Source organism: Mustelus asterias, chromosome 10, assembly GCF_964213995.1.
Source record: "Mustelus asterias chromosome 10, sMusAst1.hap1.1, whole genome shotgun sequence".
Lineage (NCBI taxonomy): Eukaryota > Metazoa > Chordata > Chondrichthyes > Carcharhiniformes > Triakidae > Mustelus > Mustelus asterias.
In genome coordinates, this window is record NC_135810.1 from 11,565,645 (window position 1) to 11,590,964 (window position 25,320).

The window sequence follows — 25,320 nt, forward strand, 5'->3', positions numbered from 1 at the left end:
GTTAGGTGCATTGGCCATGCTAAATTCTCCCTCAGTGTCCTTGAACAGGTGCCAGAGTGTGGCGACTAGGCGATTTTCACAGTAACTTCATTGCAGTGTTAATGTAAGCCTACTTGTGACAATAAATTAAACTTTAAACTTTAAACTACAAGGCTATGGACCAAGTGCTGGAGAATGGGATTAGAATCGATATGTACTTGATGGCAGACGCAGACACGATGGGCTGAAGGGCCTCTTTCTGTGCTGTAATGACCATTTGCATGTTATTTTGATAACTATAAATATTGTTGGATATGAATGCCAAAAAAAGCTGAATTTTTGCTTTTTAGTGTGTGGTATAATATTGCAGTGCACCCGCAGCAACAAATATGATGCCAAGCAACGCGAGATCCCTTTGACTCCTCTCAAACGCCAACAATCCCCCTTTGAAGCTGTGACTGTCCTTCCTGCCCTCCGTGCAGCAGAAGCTTCGGAACCCATTCTATTCATTCCTCTCACTCGGAGTCAGTGTTACACATGGCATTTCCCTGAAACAAGCCAAGCAAAGACAGAAGAAAACAAATGGCTTAAAATAACTCCATTCAACAATGAACCAGTTTCTGCACACGCTGGGGAGCCTAAGCAACTGAATTTAATTTATTTTATTTTACCGTTTGGCAAGGAAATGAGCTCAAGAATGGTCTATCACACAGCCATGATAGGTCTAAGAATAAGTCAGCTGTGTTCTTGCTGTGCACAGTTCCAAGTCTATGGTTCTCAGTGCCCTACATTTCTCCTGCAGCTGTTCAGTTTTCGTAATTCTCGCTACAGTTTTTAGCATCCAATCCTTATTCTTTTGTGGGTGCGAGGGAATTTTCTGTGTTCCAAAAAAAAAAGCCAGATAAACGGTGCCGAGACAGAGGAATAGAATGTTTCCTGCTTTTTGTCATGCAAAGTTAGGATCAATCACATGGTCAGGTAAAACCTGGGACAGAAAGAGTAAAACACTCACAACCTGCCCGATTAAATTTACCACAGTGAGAAAATAATATTCAGTAAGTTAATGGAGAGACAGAAAGAAACACGATTAATGGGCACTAGAATTCAAATATTGGCCTCACTGAACACTCTGGGAAGCACATCTGTCCAGTAAAGAGGTTAACAAAGAACAAAGAAAATTATAGCACAGGAACAGGCCCTTCGGCCCTCCAAGCCTGCACCAACCAAGCTGCCCGACTGAACTAAACCCCCCGACCCTTCCGGGAACCAAATCCCTCCATTCCCATCCTATTTATGTACTTGTCAAAAGAACAAAGAAAATTACAGCACAGGAACAGGCCCTTTGGCCCTCCAAGCCTGCAAAACAAGAAATACAACTGGTGGAAATCCCACTCTGAAATTGTTTTATTCCATTCATAGAATCATAGGACCCCTGCAGTGCAGAAGGAGGCCATTCAGTCCATCGAGCCTGCACCGACAACAATCCCACCCAGGTCCTATCCCTGTAACCCCATGTATTTACCCTGCTAGCCCCCCGACACTAAGGAGTAATTTAGCATGGCCAATCCGTCGAACCTGCACATCTTTGGACTGTGGGAGGAAATCGGAGCACCCGAAGGAAACCTACGCAGACACGGGGAGAACATGCAAACTCTACACAGACTGTGACCCATGGCCGGAATTGAACCCGGGTCCCTGGCGCTGTGAGGCAACAGTGCTAACCACTGTGCCATCGTGCCGCCCTTCTGTAAAGTGTTGTAAGGGTTTGTTTGATCGGAGGTTCAGAAGCCTGAAAGATTGAGCAGAGTTGTATTGGTAACAAATATTGGCTCGTTTTCATTCATCAGGCATTCAGACTTGGTGGGCTTGGAATCAGGCATGCAATGTATTCCCAGCCATGATGGGCACCGGAGTGCCATACCACATTGCCTGGCCAATCAGTGAGTTATGTGACCCTTTACATCAGACTGCGGACAGTATTGTTCTCCAATCTCACATTAATCCTTGCTATAGCAAACGTCCTCACACTTATATCAAGTGATGATGAATTTTTACGGAGATTCTTCACAGAGCAGAGACAGTCAGTATTTCAAAGGACATCTAGGTATAAGAGAAAACATTGGCGAACCTTCACTTAGAAGATAAAATGGGTTGTGTTCAATGCCTCGAGTCCATAGCGGGGCCTGGCTCTGCCTATTCTGTATTCGTTATATAATTATTTTATTCATAAAGAGTTAGGAACTAATTGTTATGTGAATAAAGTTCATTTATCGTCACAAGTAGGCTTACATTAACACCGCAATGAAGTTACTATGAAAATCCCCTCGTTGTCACACTCTGAAGCCTGTTTGGGTACACTGAGGGAGAATTTAGGGATGGCCAATGCACCTAACCAGTCTTTCAGGTTGTGGGAGGAAACCGGAGCACTCGGAGGAAACCCACGCAGACACGGGGAGAATGTGCAGGCTCCGCACAGACAGTGACTCAAGCTGGGTATTAAACCCAGGTCCCTGGCGCTGTGAGGCAGCAGTGGTGACCACTGTGCCACCGTGCCGCCCTGAATATGTATATCCAGGGTCATATTCACTGTTGTACTGTAGTCATGTGCCTAGCAAAAACATATCAGCCCGCCAGCCACATGAAAAACTGCAAGAATTACACTCAAAAATGATCCACCATTTTTGAGTCGACAGTGTGATTATTTCAAACTTCTGGGAAATAAAATACGTAAGCAGTATTATTCACCATTGGTGGCCAATGATGGGTGAAAGGTGACTCTCCTAGAATGTACAAACGAGAGCTCCAACTCCTCGCCCGTACATGAAGCCTGCATCATTTTAAGTATTAGGCTTCATTACCATAGTGCAGGCCCAACAGTCATGAAGCCAAGTGTGGGGTTAATGAGATGGGTCAAGGTGGAGAGGGGGGATGCGCAACAGGTAGTTCGGTGTATAGTTTGGGGATGTCAGGTTATGGATGTAATCACAGTCAGGGAGCTTGGGGATGAGGGGGGGGGAATGCCAGGGAACCTAAGAGGAGTTGGAGGAGCACTAAGCTTGTCCTCTGAGCCCATGGGAAACCTTAGAAAACAAAAATAACTCACTTGCTCAGCGTAATTCTGGGCGGCATGTTCCTCAATTGGCACCCATGGTTTTTGACAAGGCCAGCACTGTGCCCGCCAAGTGTCAAAATTGCCACAGGGTTGAAGTGTCCTCCGTCTGCATGTCAATGAGGCACTCCGCTGGCCTGATCTCACTGGGGCTTTAAAACCGGTCCTAACAGGATAGTTTTCAAAGTAAAACAACAGTAGCAATAATCTCAGAATGGAATGAGTTTTAGAGTTTAGGCACCAGGGAAGACTATAATTTCCTGTGGTAGCATGTTATGCTCTGGTTAACACATCTATGTTAAATTCCTTGGTGCACTATTTTAATGCAGACATTAAATAGTTTACTTTGATTTTAAAATCGCACACAAAGGAATGTTCCTCAACATTCTTAACCTGCGAGCTACCAGGGCCAATTAAACTCCAGAAAATCAACTCATCATGCAAACCAGTCAGAAAAATGCAATCGTGTATACAGTACATTGCTCAAAGCTAGACAAGGGATTTACAAAGTCCACAACATTCCCCACCCCTGCATTTGAAGGCATTTCCTGTAAATCAACTTCAAATGGACTGATGGAGAGCACTCCATGAGATCGCATTGATTCAAATTCATTCCAGCATCCATGTTGTACGAATGGAAGTGTCGAGGTTTATCCCTCCATTATGATCAAAAGAGAAAACTGGGGACGGAAGATGGAATTTTTACGTCCTGCCCGCCATGGGAATCGTAGCTGGCGGCACACGGACCATGCAAAGGTCCATTGATCTCGGGTGGGATTTTCCGGTCTTGGGGCAATCCCGCCCGGAGTATTATTATGTCAAATGTCTGAAATGCTCTTGAATGTCAGCATCCTCCCAGTCACCTCATGACTCCCTTTGGCTTCCCCCAGTGACAATAGTTTTAACTTAACCTCAGATTCTCTCTACTCACGAGTACTTACCGCCAATGGCATTTTTGCGTATCTGAAGTGGGAAAGCAAAAGTATGATTTATTGATAAGAGATAATCAACAAGCCCAAGCTACCCAAACCAAGTTGGTTTGGGTGGCACGGTGGCACAGTGGTTAACATTGCTGCCTCACAGCACCAGGGATTCGGGTTCGATTCCAGGCCTGTGCGGAGTTTGTACGTTCTCCCCATGTCTGCGTGGGTTTTCTCCGGTTTCTTCCCACAGTCCAAAAGATGTGCTGATTAGGTGCATTGGCCATGCTAAATTCTCCCTTAGTGTACCCGAACAGGCGCCGGAGTGTGGCACGGAGGGGATTTTTCACAGTAACTTCATTGCAGTGTTAATGTAAGCCTACTAGTGACCAATAAATAAACTTAAAACTTACTTGCCCAAAATTGTGAAACACTTCATTGGTTTGCATGTGGCACATCCAACCCTCGCAATATAAGGAAGCTGTAGGTACTTCTTATCCACATTTAAAGCACACGTTTACATTTTAAAGCCTCCAAGACTCTGCATCTCATTGCTTCCCTCAGATATAGTGGAATTGAAATTGAAGACCAAATGAAATTCATTTTTGTGTTAATTCTAATCAAAGAAGGTGCCACCGAAGGATTATAACAAGACAGGAAACAGAGGAAACTCAGCACAGACTGCAGGTAAAGATCTAACAAAATCAATCTGTTGCAAACCAATTAGCGGAACAAAATCGCCAACTACATCTGTTTTTGAATGATGATGCCTTTAAACCCATGTGGGGTGTTTTTTATGTTAAGTACATTCCATAAGGACAAACTGTATGAGGGATTCGGAAACAAGTTATAGAAATCAAGACAAGGGTTTGGAAATTTTTTTAGTTTTGAATTTGGAATAATGGCCGATGTCACCATATGGATCCCCCGAGCACATCTTAGGTCCATCTGACAACTCATTAGTTGCTCTCAGAGCTCCTGTCCCTTTAGAAGAGGACCCACGGCTCTTCAGTCTCAGCAGCTCCACCAGAAGCAGTGGCTATTGCTGGTACTGCACCCAGTTGAGAGGACGCAGTGATGAACTGAGCGCTTGCACGGTGGCACAGTGGTTAGCACTGCTGCCTCACAGCACCAGGGACCCGGGTTTGATTCCCAGCTTGGTTCAGTGTCTTTGTGGAGTTTGCTCATTCTCCCCGTGTCTTGGGTTTCCTCCGGGAGCTCTGGTTTCCTCCCACAGTCCAAAGATGTGCAGGTTAGGTTGATTGGCCCCGTGCTAAATTACCCCTTATATGTGGGGTTACAGGGATGGGCCCTGGGTGGGATTGTGGTCAGTGCAGACTAGATGGGCCGAATGGCCTATTTTTGCACTGTGGGGATTCAATGGTTCTATGAACCAGTGAGTGAGGGACGGAGTCGCTGGGGACAGTCAGCCTGGCTCTGGTTCGGGAGATGGAAAGGTGCCTCACAGCACCTGGGACCCGGGTTCGATTCTGGCCTTAGGTGACTGTGTGGAGTTTGCACATTCTCCCCATGTCTGCTTGGGTTTCCTCTGGATGCTCCGGTTTCCTTCTGCAGTCCAAAGCTGTGCAGGTTCGGTGGACTGACCATGCTAAATTGCCCCTTAGTGTCCCAAGATGTGTACTTTAGATGGATTAACCATGGTAAATGTGTGGGTTATAGAGTCATAGTGGTTTACAGCATGGAAACAGTGCCTTCCGCCCAACTTGTCCGTGCCGCTCTTTTTTTTAAACCCCTAAGCTAGTCCCAATTGCCCGCATTTGGCCCATATCCCTCGAAACCAATCTTACCCATGTAACTGTCTAAATGCTTTTTAAAAGACAAAATTGTACCTGCCTCTACTACTACCTCTGGCAGCTCGTTCCAGACACTCACCACTCTCTGTGTGAAAAAATTGCCCCTCTGGACACTTTTGTATCTCTCCCCTCTCACCTTAAACCTATGCCCTCTCGTTTTAGACTCCCCTACCTTTGGGAAAAGATATTGACTATCTAGCTGATCTGTGCCCCTCATTATTTTATAGACCTCGATAAGATCACCCCTCAGCCTCCTACGCTCCAGAGAAGGCTGAGGGATGATTACTTCAGGAGTAATGCAACATTATTGGATGTTCTCATACAGACAGTTAAAGAGTGACAAGTGCACGGATGTCTCCCATCAATGTTCTGATATTCCTGAAAGGGTGAGAAATACAGGTGTGATGAGTGCTTGTAAATACACGGTATAAAAAAGTAGATTGCATTGGGATGCCTTTGAACTTGTATAATATTTGAAATGATACTTGGAACTTGTACATCTGATGTGCTCGGTGTAATTTTACAAGATGTAAATTTTAAATTTAAACTTGAGCTCTTTGTAAACACATAAATAAAACATTTCCCCCTCTCCCTCCCCCTCACGGTGTATATATATGTCAGCAGTGTACGGTACACTTTACACAGTCATCGTCAGCATCGATTTCTGATACACTTTCTACACACTCTGAATGAATGCAGCATCTCAACTCAGCTCTTTCCTCCTTTGGATCAAAAAGGTTATCTGTAGGGCAGAGGTGGGTGAATGAAGAGGCAGCTGTGATAAAGCATAGTCAGAGCTGTGAGTGTCAGGTGTGGGGGGGAGGGGGGGGGGGCGCGGGGGCGTGGTGGGTCCGACCATTTTTGTTCCACACAATGCAGACGCCAGGTTCTCAGATGGGTGGGAGCCTGTGTGAAAGCTCCATCAGCGCATCCCTGTCAGCCACAGCATGTCCAGTCACTTTCTTAATAAACCTGGATATCTCTCCCCCTGTCCTTACCGCATGTCGCTTTGTCACAGGTTACAAGACAGATACAAAAAGTACCTGCCAATTTCAGGGACGGTGCAGCTGAAATAAGGTTTGGTGGGGGGTGGGATGGTGAGGGTGGTGGGGAGAGACTTTCTATCTCTGTTTGCTGAAACCAGGGGCCTCCTACAGAACCCTTTCCAATACTGTTAAATGACCGAATAACTTGACGCACCTGCAGACACCTCTAGCAAGGACACGTCACACATCAAATGAAACTGGCAGACGTTGAGAATAAAATCAGATTTGAGGAAGTTGTATTGGGTACAAAGAAAGAACCTGCATTTATATCTTGCCTTTCATGACCTCAAGAGATTCCACAGCGCACAACAGCCAATGAAATACTTTTGGAGCGTAATCATGTAAGGCCTGGAACAACCAAATTGCACACAGTAATTTGGCCACGGTAAGCTGCCATGAGCAGACAATCTTTATTTTTCAAAGCGTTCAGTGAAGAATAAACATTGGACAGAACATCCCGTTCTTTTACAAAGAGGTGCCGTGGGATCTTTTCCAATCAGCTGAGAGGGCTCCTCGGTTTAACATCGCATCCAAAAGATGGCACCTTCAATTGTGTGGCATTCCCTCGGTACTGTGCTGGCAGTGTCAGTTTGACATGTTGTAAATAAGCAAAGGAAGTTTTTATTAACTTTATTTATTATTACCATAGAAACCCAACAGTGCAGAAGGGGGCCATTCAGCCCATCGAATCTGCACCAATAACAATTCCACCCCAAGCCCTATCCCCACAACCCCACGTATTTACCCCAATAATCCTTCTAACCTACACATCCCGGGACACTAAAGGGCAATTTGGCATGGCCAATGCACCTAACCTGCACATCTTTGAATTGTGGGAGGCAACCGGAGCATCCGGCGGAAACCCATGCAGACACGGGGAGAATGTGCAAACTCCACACAGATAGTGACCTAAGCCGGGAATCGAACCCAGGTCCCTGGAGCTGTGCGGCAGCAGTGCTAACCACTGTGCCATCGAGCTGCCCTATTATTGTCACAAGTAGCCTTATATTAACATTGCATTGAAGTTAGTGGGAAAATCCCCGAGTCGACACACTCCGGCCCCTGCTCGGGTACGCTGAAGCAGGATTTAGCGTGGCCAATGCACCTAACCAGCACATCGTTCAGACTGTGGGAGGAAACTGGAGCACCCGGAGGAAACCCACACAGACACGGGGAGAATGTGCAGACTTCGGATAGACAGTGTGGCAACTGGGGAATTTTCACAGTAACTTCACTGCAGTGTTAATGTAAGCCTCTTGTGATACTAATAAATAAACTTAAACTTAAAGCTGTCAGTGCCCATCATCATTATAACTTGAAACAGTGGGAAAAGGAGTTGTAGTCCGGAAGTCAGTGTTGAGGGTGGTGAGATATTGGGGAAGGTATCAAGGTCAAGGGTGGGTACCGGTAGACAGGAAGATGGGTTGAAGTGTGTCTACTTCAATGCAAGGAGCATCCGGAACAAGGTGGATGAACTTGGGGCGTGGATTGCTACTTGGGACTACGATGTTGTGGCCATTACGGAGACGTGGGTAGAACAAGGACAGGAATGGTTGTTGGACGTTCCGGGGTATAGATATTTCAGTAAGTGTAGGGAAGCTGGTAAAAGAGGTGGAGGAGTAGCATTGTTAATCAAGGATAGTTTAACGGCTGCGGAAAAGCACTTTGAGGGGGATATGCACACTGAGGTAATATGGGCTGCAGTTAGAAACAGGAAAGGAGCGGTCACGTTGCTAGGAGTTTACTATAGGCCCCCAAATAGTAATAGAGATGTGGAGGAAGAAATTGCAAAGCAGATTATGGATACGTGTGGGGGTCACAGGGTAGTTGTCATGGGGGACTTTAACTTTCCAAATATTGATTGGAACCTTTGTAGGTCAAATAGTTTGGATGGGGCACTTTTTGTGCAGTGTGTGCAGGAGGGTTTCCTGACACAATATGTGGATAGGCCGACAAGGGGTGAGGCCACATTGGATTTGGTACTGGGAAATGAACCGGGCCAAGTGTTAGATTTGGTTGTGGGAGAGAACTTTGGAGATAGTGACCACAATTCGGTGTCTTTTGTTATTGCAATGGAGAGGGATAGGGCCGGACGGCAGGGCAAGGCTTACAATTGGGGGAGAGGTAATTATGATGCGATTAGGCAAGAATTAGGGGGCATAAGATGGGAACAGAAACTGTCAGGGAAAGGCACTGATGAAAAGTGGAACTTTTTCAAGGAACAAATACTGGGTGTCCTTGATAGGTATGTCCCTGTCAGGCAGGGAGGAAATGGCCGAGTGAGGGAACCGTGGTTCACAAAAGAGGTGGAATGTCTTGTGAAAAGGAAGAGGGAAGCTTATGTAGGGATGAGGAAACAAGGTTCAGATGGCTCGATTGAGGGTTACAAGTTAGCAAGGAATGAGCTGAAAAAGGGGCTGAGGAGAGCTAGGAGGGGACATGAGAAGTCCTTGGCGGGTCGGATCAAGGAAAACCCCAAGGCTTTTTACTCTTATGTGAGGAATAAAAGAATGACCAGGGTGAGGTTAGGGCCGGTCAAGGACAGTGGTGGGAACTTGTGTATGGAATCAGTAGAGATAGGCGAGGTGATGAATGAATACTTTTCTTCAGTGTTCACCAAGGAGAGGGGCCATGTTTTTGAGGAAGAGAAGGTGTTACAGGCTAATAGGCTGGAGGAAATAGATGTTCGGAGGGAGGATGTATTGGCAGTTTTGAATAAACTGAAGGTCGATAAGTCCCCTGGGCCTGATGAAATGTATCCTAGGATTCTTTGGGAGGCGAGGGATGAGATTGCAGAGCCTTTGGCTTTGATCTTTGGGTCCTCGCTGTCCACGGGGATGGTGCCAGAGGACTGGAGAGTGGCAAATGTTGTTCCTCTGTTTAAGAAAGGGAATAGAAATGACCCTGGTAATTATAGACCGGTTAGTCTGACTTCGGTGGTTGGTAAATTGATGGAAAAGGTCCTTAGGGATGGGATTTACGACCATTTAGAAAGATGCGGATTAATCCGGGATAGTCAGCACGGATTTGTGAAGGGCAAATCGTGCCTCACAAATTTGATAGAATTTTTTGAGGAGGTAACTAGGTGTGTTGATGAAGGTAGGGCGGTTGATGTCATATACATGGATTTTAGTAAGGCGTTTGATAAGGTCCCCCATGGTCGGCTTATGATGAAAGTAAGGAGGTGTGGGATAGAGGGAAAGTTGGCCGATTGGATAGGTAACTGGCTATCTGATCGAAGACAGAGGGTGGTGGTGGATGGAAAATTTTCGGACTGGAGGCAGGTTGCTAGCGGAGTGCCGCAGGGATCGGTGCTTGGTCCTCTGCTCTTTGTGATTTTTATTAATGACTTAGAGGAGGGGGCTGAAGGTTGGATCAGTAAATTTGCTGATGACACCAAGATTGGTGGAGTAGTGGATGAGGTGGAGGGCTGTTGTAGGCTGCAAAGAGACATAGATAGGATGCAAAGCTGGGCTGAAAAATGGCAAATGGAGTTTAACCCTGATAAATGTGAGGTGATTCATTTTGGTAGGACTAATTTAAATGTGGATTACAGGGTCAAAGGTAGGGTTCTGAAGACTGTGGAGGAACAGAGAGATCTTGGGGTCCATATCCACAGATCTCTAAAGGTTGCCACTCAAGTGGATAGAGCTGTGAAGAAGGCATATAGTGTGTTAGCTTTTATTAACAGGGGGTTGGAGTTTAAGAGCCGTGGGGTTATGCTGCAACTGTACAGGACCTTGGTGAGACCGCATTTGGAATATTGCATGCAGTTCTGGTCACCTCACTATAAGAAGGATGTGGAAGCGCTGGAAAGAGTGCAGAGGAGATTTACCAGGATGCTGCCTGCTTTGGAGTGTCGGTCTTATGAGGAAAGGTTGAGGGAGCTGGGGCTGTTCTCTCTGGAGCGGAGGAGATTGAGGGGAGACTTAATAGAGGTTTATAAAATGATGAAGGGGATAGATCGAGTGAATGTTCAAAGACTATTTCCTCGGGTGGATGGAGCTATTACAAGGGGGCATAACTATAGGGTTCATGGTGGGAGATATAGGAAGGATATCAGAGGTAGGTTCTTCACGCAGAGAGTGGTTGGGGTGTGGAATGGACTGCCTGCAGTGATAGTGGAGTCAGACACTTTAGGAACATTTAAGCGGTTATTGGATAGGCACATGGAGCACACCAGGATGGTAGGGAGTGGGATAGCTTGATCTTGGTTTCAGATGAAGGTCGGCACAACATCGTGGGCCGAAGGGCCTGTTCTGTGCTGTAATGTTCTATGTTCTATGTAGACTTCAATTGTTGGACTCTGCGATACACAATTGAATGCGAAAATCCTGAAGTTGCTGTCAGTGCGATGATACTTTTCCAGAGGTTCCCCACAGGCTGCAATCAATTAGAAATCACAGAATGGACCAGAAAATCTATTAGGCTCTTAATGTCACTGTTAAAACCCATGAAAAGTTGCAACTCACTGAATGAGGTGTAATTAGGTTTTTATCAGCGAACCAGGTACATAAGATGTGCGGGTTAGGTTGATTGGCCATGCTAAAATTGCCCCTTAGTGTCCTGAGATGTGTAGGTTAGAGGGATTAGCGGGTAAATGTGTAGGGATATGGGGGTAGGGCCTGGGTGGGATTGTGGTCGGTGCAGACTTGATGGGCCGAATGGCCTGTTTCTGCACTTTAGGGTTTCTATGATTTGCTATGATAAAACATTGCCAAACAGACTCATTGGTCCTAAAAGATTAATTTAATATTGTTACAGATTTCTCCATTATAATAAGAAATTCTACATATTAAAACAATACTTTTCAAATATTTTTAATAGGTGGGATTTTTAAACCCAGCACCGCCCCCACCTCCGTGCATGTTTGATGGTGGAGGTGGCCCTCATTGGCCGGCAGTGGAATCTTCTGGTCCCGCCGCTGTCAATAGGGATTCCCATTCTCCGCACTCTCTGCTGCTGGGGAACCCACAACAGAGGATCGCTATTGGCGGGAACACAAGGTCGGGAAAACCCTGCCCGATATTTTAACTTCTAACTTAATCCCATGTGAATGTTTCAATTATTTATTTTGCTATCTGTAACATTTAAAAATTATAAGTGAGGAGATCAGTGGGTTTTTACTTCCAGATTTGCTGCATGTGAGAATACTTCAGTGTGATTGGCTGCTTGCTTACCCTGCTCGATGACATCACTGTTGCTGGATGCCTGGAGATCCCCTTGACTTGGCAACAGATTTAAACTGTTACTGGGAAAAGGGATATCCACACCATGAAATCATTAAATCTTCGTGAGCAGCTTTCTTTGAGATCAGCACAGCATTCGATGATTTAATTTCTCTTTATATGAGTGTCTGATTACTGATCCATGCTCACTGTGTTTGGTCAAGGCTGGGTGTTGACTCAGAGAGCTAAAGTAAACAGGTGCCACTAAAGCTATTAGAAGCTGAACTGTAAGCATGAGTGAAGATATATTGTGATACTTGAGGTATTTGAAAATTCTTGTAAATAAACCTGTTGCACACTTACAAAGTATGTCATCTCTGCATTGCCCTGAAATATATAAAAAATACAACAAACTGGCAACACACAACAGTCAGCAACGAACACCATTGCTGCAAAATCTGGGCCTACACATTCAGGTGACAGGAAGACAACATTCTTGTTAACAAAAATTTGTATGTATCAACATGAAAATCTTTAAATCTTGGAAAAGCAGAGAGCATAATCAAGGACCCCACACACCCCGGACATACCCTCTTCCACCTTCCTCCATCAGAAAAATGATACAAAAGTCTGAGGTCGCTACCAACTGACTCAAGAACAGCTTCTTCCCTGTTGCCATCAGACTTACCATATATTAAGCAGATCTTTCTCTACACCCGAGCTATGACTGTAATGCTACATTTTGCACCCTCTCCTTTCCTTCTCTTCCATGTACTCTATGAACGGTATGTTTTGTCTGTATAGCATGTGAGAAACAATACTTTTAAATGTTTACTAATACTATAATAAATTGCTAAGACAATAATAAATCAAGTTAAATCAAAAATCATAGAATCCTACAGTGCAGAAGGAGGCCATTCGGCCCATCATGTCTGCACCGATCACAATCCCACCCAGGCCCAATCCCCATAATCCCGTGCATTTACCTTAACTCGTCCCCCTGACATTAAGGGGCAATTTAGCATGGCCAATCCACCTAACCTGCACATCATTGGAGTGTGGGAGGAAACCGGATCACCCTGAGGAAACCCACACAGACATGGGGAGAACGTGCAAACTCTACACAGACAGCGACCCAAGCCGGGAATTGAACCTGGGTCCCTGGCGCTGTGAGGCAGCAATGCTAATTCACTGTGCCACCGTGCCGCCTTAGGAACTTTTTTGATACTCCCCCCACCCCTTTGCTTCCTGACAAAGGGGCATAGGCTCGATTTCCCTCCCCGGCAGCATTCACGAACACCGCAAATAACTTCAACCTGCTGTGAGGCCTCTTCCATTGAACTGGCTCGAGCCATGTCACTGGTCTTGCATTTCCTGGCTTGATGCTCTCAGACCGTGACTGTGTGGAATAATCATGGACAATACTTCATTTCGGCTCTTTTATTGTTGCCAGTACTGATCCCGCAAGACCCGGGAGGTTTTTTTTGGGGGGGGGGGGGGGGAGGCGGTGTTGAGGGGACAAATTCTCCTTCACAGATTAATACAGCTGAAAAACTAAGGCATTAGCACGGAGGTAAGACACTGCTTAGCCAGTCACTGTGAAAAAAAGCAGATGCAATTAAAGCTCCCACAGGGATGTAAAAGAAGAAAGGCTGGGCGGGTGGGGGGGGGGGGGGGGGGGCTGCTTTGAGGGGAGCTATTGCATTGTCACTTCTGGAACCGCTCAAACCTTGTTTGTCAAAATATTCAAATTTATGACATGCATTTGTATTTTCGCACAGTGCATTCAAGTGAATAATGCAAACGCAGGAGAAAATGAAAGACATGCAATGCTTGCAGCAAGATAAGTTGAGCGACGATTCTTGGCATTGATTGTCAAATCTGTTTGTGCAGAGGTTGCTCTGAACAGCAAGATTAGACAGCCTGTAGAGCTCTCAGTATAACCTTAGCGCAGATTGGAAGAGGCATGGTTTAAGGAGACTTAGCTCCAGCTTGTTTGATAACCCTTATCTTAAGTGTAAATATTAAATCTTTTATACAAAGAGCCAACAGAGATAAAAAAAAATACCCAAGCTTGGAGATTATTTTCAGAAGCTAGATGGAAATCTGATTCAGTATTTTGACCTCATATTGGCCTATGTTGGAGTGTATTGGCCTATCTTGGAGCGAGGGGCTTAGCTAGCTGGACCCCACACTTCTTGGGCACACTGTGCAATTTCCCATTTGACTCTCTACTTCTTTTCAAAGTTTATTTATCAGTGTCATAAGTAGGCTTACATTATCACTGCAATGAAGTTATTGTGAAAATCCCCTAGTTGCCACACTCTGGCACCTGTTCGGCTACACTGAGGGAGAATTTAATGTAAGCCAATTTGTGACACTAATAATTAAACTTAATGAATAGGATGGACCAAACGGTCTCCTTGTGCTGCGTGGTTCTATAATCGATTGTTGAATCGAGGTAGCTGCGATCAAAAGTAAGGGCAAAGTGGAAACCTCAGCTTGGCAGCAACTGGTAGCTTGTTGCACGCGTCTTGAAAGAGGAGCCACAATTGAAATGAAGGATGTTGCTGAATTCTCGCGATGTTGTTACAATGTACAGTTTAGCAATTCAGGTTACCTATCACCGGTATCTTGTGGACTTTCATTTTTGGGAAACAAAATAAATGAAGACTTTCCTCTTTAACTGAGATTATCGTTTTCAGAGCCAGGAAGAAATTAAAATTGCACATTTCAATGTCATTGACACCATGTCATCAGTTTGACAAATTTTCTTTCACCAGTAGTTATTGATTTCTTCACAATAGTAACAGCCTTTTGAAAGTGATTTTTTTCCCCTCAGAAGTAGGTTAACAGTTGATGGATTCTATTCAAACTTTTGTGTTATATTTTACAACATATTACAACATGCCTGTAACTTGCACCACTCACCCACCACCCCTGTCCTTGCTGATTTATATTTGCTCTCAGAAACAAACTTTAAAATCCTCATCTTTGATTCCCAATAGCCTCACCCCTCCCTTTATCTCTGTGATCTCCTTCATCCCCACATCTTGTCATAATCCCTTCGGTCCTGCAATTTGGGCCTTTTGCACATCGAGAATCTCATCGCTCCAACATTGGCAACCATTTTTTTCAGCTACCTAGGCCCCAGGCTCAGGAGCTTTTTTTCATTCATTCATGAGATAAGGGCGTCGCTGGCTGGCCAGCTTTTATTACCCATCCCTAGTTGCCCTTGGAGAGCAGTTGAGAGTCAACCATGTTGCTGTGGCTTTGGATGGAAATCTGATTCTGGAATCACTGTAATATGTCTTCGGAGGCAGAAGTCCCTTTACCAAAATCCCTTTATATACAACTCTAACAGCAGTACACAGAGTGCTAGCAGTTAGCAGTCTATCCTCGGGGAGTGCCAGAGGAACTGACACTCCCAGATAAGTACAAAGCAAAGACTCCCTGATTGGCCCATCAATAATACATGTGACAATAATAAATCAAATCAAATCAAATCAAAGAAAGCCAGATACGACCAAAGAAGATCCATCAAAGATGCCAAAAGACAGTACCGGACCAAGCTAGAGTCCCAGGCTAGCCACACAGACTGCCGTCGGCTAGGCTAGGGTCTGCAAAACATAACAGGCTATAAGATGAAGGCAGGTAAAATCACCGGCTCCAAAGTAGCCCTCCCTGATGAGCTCAATGCATTCTACACCCGTTTTGAGCAAGAGGTCAACGAGAGGATGCCCTCCACCCTGGAAGCCTTGGATGAACCTGCATCTGGGGTCACCATTACAGGTGTCAGAGTAGCCTTCTCGAAGGTCAACCCATGGAAAGCGACTGGCTCGGATGGGGTACCCAGACAAGCACTCAGATCCTGCACAGATCAGCTGGTGGGGGTATTCACAGACATCTTCAACCTCTCTTTACAACAATCTGAGGTCCCAATCTGCTTCAAAAAGACGGCCATCATCCCGGTACCTAAGAAAAACCAAGCAGCCTTAATGACTATCGGCCGGTGACTCTGACATCCATCATTATGAAGTGCTTCGAAAGGTTAGTCATGGCACGAATCAATTCCAGCCTCCCGGACAACCTGGATCCACTACAGTTTGCCTACTGCCGCAACAGGTCCACAGCAGATGCCAACTCCCTGGCCCTGCACTCAACCCTGGAACACCTAGATAACAAGGACACCTATATCAGACTCCTATTTATTGACGACAGCTCAGCCTTCAACACTATTAATCCCACGAAACTCATCTCCAAACTCCATGGCCTGGGCCTCGGCACCTCGCTCTGCGACTGGATCCTGAACTTCCTAACTCACAGATCACAATCGGTAAGGATAGGTAACAACACCTCCTCCACGATTATCCTCAACACCGGTGCCCCACAAGGCTATGTTCTCAGCCCCTTACAATATTCCTTATACACCTATGACTGTGTGGCCGTATTCCCCTCCAGTTTGATTTTCAAATTTGCTGACGACACCACCGTAGTGGGTCGGATCTCAAACAATGATGAGACAGAGTACAGGAATGAGACAGAGAATCTGGTGAACTGGTGTGGCAACAATAATCTCTCCCTCAATGTTAGCAAAACGAAGGAGATTGTCATCGACTTCAGGAAACGTAAAGGAGAACATGCCTCCGTCTACATCAATGGGGACGAAGTAGAAAGGGTTGAGAGCTTCAAGTTTTTAGGTATCCAGATCACCAACAATCTGTCCTGGTCCCTCCATGCCGACACTATAGTTAAGAAAGCTCCACCAACGCCTCTACTTTCTCAGAAGGCTGAAGAAATTTGGCATGTCAGCTATGACTCTCACCAACTTTTACAGATGCACCATAGAAAGCATTTTTTCTGGTTGTATCACAGCTTGGTATGGCTCCTGCTCTAACTACAAAAGGTCGTGAATGTGGCCCAATCCATCACACAAACCAGCCTCCCATCCATTGTCTTTGTCTACACTTCCCGCTGCCTCAGCAAAGCAGCCAGCATAATTAAGGACCCCATGCACACCAGACATTCTCTTTCATCTTCTTCCGTTGGGAAAAAGATACAAAAGTCTGAGATCACATATCAACCGACTCAAGAACAGCTTCTTCCCTGCTGCTGTCAGACTTTTGAATGGACTTACCTTATATTAAGTTGATCTTTCTCTCCACCCTAGCTATGACTGTAACACTACATTCTGCACCCTCTCGTTTCCTTCTCTATGAACGGTATGTTTTGTCTGTATAGCGCGCAAGAAACAATACTTTTCTCTGTATGTTAATACGTGACAATAATAAATCAAATCAAATCAAATCCTATTTTACCAACTCAACACGTTCACCAAACCTGCTTGAGTAACTGACCTGGAGCCAGTGGTGTGTGATGGTATTGTTGGGCAGTCCCAAGTGTTCTGTTCAGTTTGGGAGTGACAAAATGATCTGCTGCTTTGGAGAGAAGAGTCCCAATTTCACACACCCAGGTCAGTCATCACTTAGAAAAGATAGGAGTGCCATGAATCAGGAGTGCTGCTGTGCTACCAGCTTTGGTTAGATTCCATTCCTTGAGGTGTCATCACATGACCACCTTCCTCCAGACCTTCCCGCCTCCACACTCCCATCATTGGTCATCCAATAAGAGTGGTGCTGTGCCTTTCCACATTGATTGGACAGCAAATTGGGTGACACGGTGGCACAGTAGTTAGCACTGCTGCCTCACAGCTCCAGGGAACTGGGTTCAATTCCAGCCTCATGCCACTGTCTGTGTGAAGTTTGCACGTTCTCCCCCTGTTTGCATGGGCTTCCCCCGGGTGCTCCGGTTTCCTCCCACAGTCCGAAGATATGCAGGTTAGGTGGATTGGCCATGCTAAATTGCCCCTCAGTGTTCAAAAATGCCCACATTCGGTGGATTAACCATGGTAAATGTGCAGGGTTATGGGGGAGAGGGAGGGAAGGTGGTGGGGGGAGATGCTCTTTCGGAGAGCCGGTGCAGACTTGATGGGCCAAATGGCCTCCTTCTTCAGTGTAGGGATTCTACGATACAAACAGAAAACAGAACGTCCTCCCCATCTGCGGAAGGAACCATTTCTATTGAGGCCACACACACAAGATGAAGCTATTTCTGCAAACCGTGCACTGTGCTGTCAGAATTGATTTTGCAAACAAATGCTGGCTAATAATACTTTTGATAAATGGTATCATTTTTCCATCAGCACGGGGCCTGATAGCTCACCCATGGCCCAGTCTGTCTGCAGGTCAGAGATGATAAGAAATTTGAATAATTAACTTTCATACTGCATTTTCACCACAAATCTCCCACAAGGTGCAAAGTACGAGTTAAAACCTCTCTGATCCACTTCAGTAAATCCCAATCAAAACACACATTGACTATCTTGGTGGCATTAATCTCTCTTGACCATTTTGAGAAATAAAGTCAATAGATAACTGAAAGGGTTTTTTCAACATTCATTTACAGGTCATCGCTGGTTAGGCCAGTATTTATTAGCCACCCCTAATTGCCCTTAAGAAGGTGGCGATGAGCCGCCTTCTTGAATCGCTGCAGCCCACATGGTGTAGGTACACCCACAGTGCTGTTAGGGACGGAGTTCCAGAATTTTGACCCAGCGACAGTGAAGGAACGGTGATATATTTCCATATCTGGATGGTGTTGTGCCTTGGAGGGGAACTTCCAGTTGGTACTGTTCCCATGCATCTGCTGTTCTCGTCCTTCGAGATGGTAGTGGTCGTGGGTTTGGAAGATGCTTTCTCAGGAGCCATGGTGAGTTGCTACAGTGCATCTTCCAGATGGTACACGCAGCTGCCATTGTACGTCTGTGGTGGTGGGAGTGAATATTTGTGGATAGGTGCCAATCAAATAGACTACTTCATCTTGAATGGTGTCCAACTTCTTGAGTGTTGTTGGAGCTGCATTCATCCAAGCAAGTGGAGAGTGTTCCATCACATTCCTGATTTGTGCCTTATAGATTGTGGACAGGCTTTGGGGAGTCAGGAGGAGAGTTACTCACCAGAGGATTTCTAGCCAGTGACCTGCTCTTGTAGCCACAGTATTTATATGGCCGGTCCAGTTCAGTTTCTCATCAATAGTAATTGTAATGGTAACCTCCAGGATGTTGATAATGGGGGTTTCAGCAATGGTAATACCATTGAATGTCAGGGGGCGATGGTTAGATCCTCTCTTGTAACCTGTGACCTGCTCTTGTAGCCCCAGTATTTACATGGCCAATGCAGTTCAATTTCTGGTCAGTTGGAATCCCCAAGATGTTGATAATGGGAGATTTAGTGATGGTAATGTTAGTGAATGTCAAGGGGAGATGGTTAGATCCTCTCTTGTTGGAGATGGTCATTGCCGAGCACTTGTGTGGTGTGAATGTAACTTGCCACTTGTCAGCCAAAGCTTGGACATTGTCCAGGTCTTGCTGCATTTGGACTTGGACAGCTTCAGTATCTGAGGAAACGTGAATGGTGCTAAACATGCACAGCCTCTGACATTATGATTGAATGAAGGTCAGTGATGAAAAGGCTGAAGATGGTTGGGCCTAAGACACTACCTTGAGAAACACCTGTAGTGATGTCCTGATGATTGTCTTCCAACCACCACAACCATCTTCCTTTGTGCCAGGTATGACTCCAACCAGCAGAAAGTTTCCCCAGATTCCCAGTGACTCCAAGTTTGCGAGGGCTACTTGATGCCACACTCAGTCAAATGCTGCCTTGAAAACACTAGGTAAAGGACAGAGAGGTGAACAAAGTATGAGGTTGTCCACTTTGGCAGGAAAAATAAAAAAAGAATACTTATTGATGAGAGATTGGGAAATTTGATTTGATTTGATTTATTATTGTCACATGCATTAACATAGAGTGAAAAGTATTGTTTCTTGCGCGCTATACAGACAAAACATACCGTTCATAGAGAAGGAAACGAGAGAGTGCAGAATGTAGTGTTACAGTCATAGCTAGGGTGTAGAGAGAGATCAACTTAATGTAAGGTAAGTCCATTCAAAAGTCTGATGGCAGCAGGGAAGAAGCTGTTCTTGAGTCGGATGTTACGTGACTACAGACTTTTGTATCTTTTTCCGAAGGACGAAGGTGGAAGAGAGAATGTCTGTGGTTCATGGGATCTTTAATTATGCTGGCTGCTTTGCCGAGGCAGAGGGAAGTGTAGACAGAGTCAATGGATGGGAGGCTGGTTTGTGTGATGGGTTTTGGATTCAGCGGGCCCTGGACACCATTTTATATAGATCACAGAGAAACAACATGCAGATAGACCAAACAAAAGTGGCAAAGGCATGAAGGAATTTGAAAACAAGGCCAATCGTTTTAAAATGAAGATGGTGCTTAACCAAGGCAATGTAGATACATGAGTACAGGGAAGATGGCTGACTGGGATGTGGTGAGAGTTGGAATGAGGGCAGCAAAATTTTGAACACCTCATGTTAGTGAAGGCTAGACTAGGGAAACTGGCCAAGAGAACATTGCAATAGTCAAGCCTAGATGTAACAAGGTCAGTGAATGAGGATTTCAACCGCAAATATAATATATAAAATACATGAAGGCATCAGTGTTTTAGTGGCATCAATACAAAATTTCCCCTGGAACACTTGATCTGTATGAAAAAATTGAAAGATCTGGAAAATATGAGGTGAAGGATCAAATCTGAAAAATGCTGAGTTTGTGGCCAAGTGAACAGAGATCTGAGGTATTCAGCAGGTCCCAGGGCCAAATTAATGATTCAAATAAAAGTGAATAGTGCCGAAAGGCTGACTTCCAATTGAGCTTCCAACGTCATGCCAGCTGACTTCCAATTGAGCTTCCAACGCATGCCAGCGGGAGTCACTGCTACTCTCCAGCAGCGCAAGATGACCATGCTGAGGGTGCGGAGGCCAGAATAGACCCAAGGTGGTCAGGGACTGGCAAGACAGTGCCCTGGCACTGACCCCTCGGGCCTGGGCACTGCCAGGTCATCACTGACTGGAAATGGGGCCGATAGGAACAAGGCCTATATACAATCTCATTGTGGGGGTTCGCTTCATGTGGGGGGGTGGTGTGAATGCCATGGGGGGTCACCCGAAGACTCAATGCCACCGGATGGAGGGGGCGGGGGGGGTCTTTAACTTTAATTTGAGATTGAGGCCGTGTCGATCTCTGTGGAACCGGGCTTGCCGGCATCTTTAGTCCCCGCTCCTCACAATGACGGCGCAAAACACGCCCCCCTGTTTTAAAATGGCAAAGTGTCATAAGATGGGGAGAAAAAAACCTCTGCTTCCGGCGAGAAACACATCGGCTTTCATTCAGAACCTGTCACTTTGCCGATTTTTGGGAAAATTCCTTCTTGCGCTTCCAGAGGTTGAAGTGAAGCGAAAGTATCATTCTGACGTTGAATTCCTCAGTTGAGTTCGTGGTGTAAAAGAAAATAGGATTTTGATGATTTTAAACATTAAATAAAATGAAACCATACTGTAATAACAAACCAGGACTTTCAACCCACTAAACTGAAGGGTTTTGCTGTGCGCCATTATTGGAACCAAAGCGACATTTCGCGAGCAAATACGCCACAGGTCAGCAAGTACTTGTTAAATTTTTATTACCCCTTTGTTCCCCTTAAAATAATATTGTATCTAATCCTTTGCATGCTACTAACTAACCCAACCACTGAAAAAGATTCAGGATGACTTACGTTTCTGTATTCCTGAAGGAAGCCACTGACTCTTGAATTTAATTACAGGTATTTGGCCACAGCAATGTTACTATAATTGAGTCTATAAGCTCTAAATGTTAGTGTGAGCATTATAGACACAGCAGGATTTAAATGTCTGATTTTTTTTCTTCTACTGTTGGGAGCAGTGTTTTATATGCCAAGGAGCTGCTCATTTATTGTGCTCACTGAAAAACATTTTGCATATTAAAAACATGGGACTGATTAAAAGATTTTTCCCCGACTGCAGGGAAGCTCACCACTGCAATAGCAGCACACACTTACAAGTTTTACACTATCATAATGCCCTAATGAAGAAAATGCTTCAATCTGAAGTGTCTCTTAATTGCGCTGTCCCACAAGCAAGGGTTGGAACTTGACTAACCTGCCAGTGAACGCAAGATTGATTATATGTAATTAGCGGACCTCCCTATCTCTGTTATCGGCTCAAGCCCTATAATCCTCTGAGATCTGGGCGATGGCCTGGTGGCATTATCGCTAGACTATTAATCCAGACACTCAGCTAATGTTCTGGGGACCTGCGTTCGAATCCTGCCATGGCAGATGGTGGAATTTGAATTCAATAAAGTAAATCTGGAATTAAGAATCTACTGATGTCCATGAAACGATTGTCGGAATAACTCACCTGGTTCACTAATGTCCTTTAGGGAAGGAAATCTGCCATCCTTACCTGGTCTGGCCTATATGTGACTCCAGAGCCACAGCAATGTGGTTGACTCTCAACTGCCCTCTGAAATGGTCTGGCAAGCCACTCAGTTCAAGGGCAATTAGGAATGGGCAATAAATGTTGGCCCAGCCAGTAACGCCCACATCCCCTGTATGAATGAAAAAAACTCCTTGTAGTCTAGCTGGACTCTGCAGACCCCCATTTTCTTCGCAGCTTTTGGCAGTCATGTCCCCAGAGCCCTTGCTCAAAAATTCCCTCCCTAGACATCTGTGTCTTTCTACCTTTCTCTCCTCTTTAAAGACACCCCTTAAAGCCTACCTTGGTGACTTGTCCTTACTCCTAATATTTCCTTATGTTGTTCTATGTCAGACATTGTTTGCCAGTGCTCCTTGTGAAGGGTCTTGGGATGTTTGGCAATATTAGAAGTTGCTGTAAAAATGCATGGAGTATTGAGTACAGTTTTGGTCACCGTGTTATAGGAAAGACATTGATAAACTGGGAAGAGTGCAAAGAAGATTTATGAGGATGTTGCCAGGACTAGTGGGCCTGAGTTATAGGGAGAGGTTGGCCAGGCTGGGACTTTATTCCTTGGAATGTAGGAGAATGAGGGGTGACCTTATTGAGGTGTCTAAAATAATGAGGGGCATCGAGGGGATGAACGCATCCAGGGAGGGGGAATTGAAAACTAGAGGCATAGGTTTAAGGTGAGAAGGGAAAGATTTAAAAGGAACCTGAGGGGCAACTGCTTCATGCAGAGGGTGATGCGTATATGGAATGAGTGCCAGAGAAAGTGGTTGAGGTGGATGCAATAGCAATATTTAAAAAGTATTTGGATAAGTACATGGATGGGAAAGGATTAGAGGGACATGGGCCAAACGAAGGCAATTGGGACTCGCTGGGAGGGCACCATGGTCGGCATGGGCCAGTTGGGCCGAAGGGCCTGTTTCCATGCTGTATTGCTCTATGAATCTATGATGTTGTTGCAGTATATTAAAAGCATGAATCTTGTGGAGAAATATCAATGAGTGGAGGACATGCCCACATGACTGATGGCTCAGCAATGAAGTAATGCCAAAGAGAATTTTCAAAAAATTGCCTTTGGTTACAGGAAGAAACAAAAGCTATATTTTTAAAAAATTCTTCTCAGTCCTGATTTAAGCTATAATGGCCAAAAGGCGCAGGCAACAAATAGAGATCAGGATGATCCCAGGTTGGAAATAAGTCTGTGTTAAACTAAGGGATCACAACCAAGGTGGCAATATGGTCAGGCATGGTGGCACAGTGGTTAGCACTGCTGCCTCACAGAACCAGGGACCCAGGTTCAATTCCAGCCTCGGGTGACTGTCTGTGTGGAGTTTGCCCATTCTCCCGGTGTCTGCATGGGTTTCCTCCGGGTGCTCCAATTTCCTCCCACAATCCAAAAATGTACAGACTAGGAGGATTGGGCATGCTGAATTGGCCATTAGTGTCAGGGGTATTAGTAGGGTAAAATCTGGAGTTAAGGGCTTAGTGTTGGTGGGATAGTAATTGGTGCTGGTTTGATGGGCCGAATGGCCTCCTTCTGCACTGTAGGGATTCTATGTTTCTATGAAATAGAAGGTGCATGTGCAAATAGAAGAAGTAATGCCACCTGAGCCTCGCACAAAGCTAGACCCATAACCCTTGAAACCATTATCCATTAAATACGGTCCAGATTTTCCAGCCACGTTCGCCCGAAACAGGAAAATCCCGCCCAAGGTTAATGGACCTTTCCATGGTCCGCCTCTCACCTGCTATGATTCCCGTGGTGGCAGAACAGGACAATCCGCCCCTACATCTCACTGCTGCCCTCAAAACGGTTCCAACATTTTGAACTCATTAACATAATTGTTAAAGCTTGGATCTAAAAACTCCACTTTATCTCTGCAAGGAAATCACACAACCCTGTACATTTCCAATTGTTAATTCCTGCTCAACGCAAACTTTTAAAAACCCGTAGTAAGTTAGAAAACTGATTTTCACAAACCAATGCAACTTTAGCAAGTTAACCTGATTTAATTTTAGAAATAAGAAATTGCCAACAAAGAAATAAGAGTGCTGAAATAAGACTAAGCCACCTGAACACAACCTTATTCTTTACAGTGATATATTTTATTACCCTTTTCAAACAAATATACATCTCATATCTTAGTTTTAATTGTTAACAGTTCCTCTGTCAAGGATGATAGACTTTAGCATCTTAGTATTCATACTTTCATAGGAAGCATTGTTCCATAGCTTGTTAACTGCTTTTGCTACAATGCCACTATCTTGCTCTTTCAAGTGGGGAGATTTAATACAGAAATTAGTTATTGTTAACTCATTCACCAACACAGCACTGCTTTGAGACATCACCAAGGAGACAGAAGGTCAACCAAATGTGCATTATTTTCAGCATCAACTTCCTTTTACTTAACTTTCATACCATCGTAAAACATCTCAAGACACTTCACAGGAATGATTATCCATATCAAGGGATGTTAAAACAGATCAAGAGGTTGGTTTTAAGCAGCATTTCATGGGATGAGAGCGAGAGAGGAGGTGTAGGGAAGGATTTCCAGAGATGCGGGTCGGGGGAGTTGAAGGCCTGGCCATAAATGGTAGAGTGATTACAATTGGAGATGCACAAGAATTGGGGGAAGTTGCAGATGTTGCAGTAAGACTGGAGACAGTTAGAGAGAAAGGGTAATGAATACTTTTGTTTCTAATTGTGTTAAAAACTGCCAGGCCCTTTAGGTTGAAAGAAAACAGACGTTGAGGAATAGTTAGGGGGAGCATTGTTTGTTTTGAAGGGATTGTTAGAAATTGGGAGAAAAAGGTGAAAGAGTTCGGAGAAGTTCAGAGTGTGGAGTAGATTCAAAGTCCATTTTTGACGA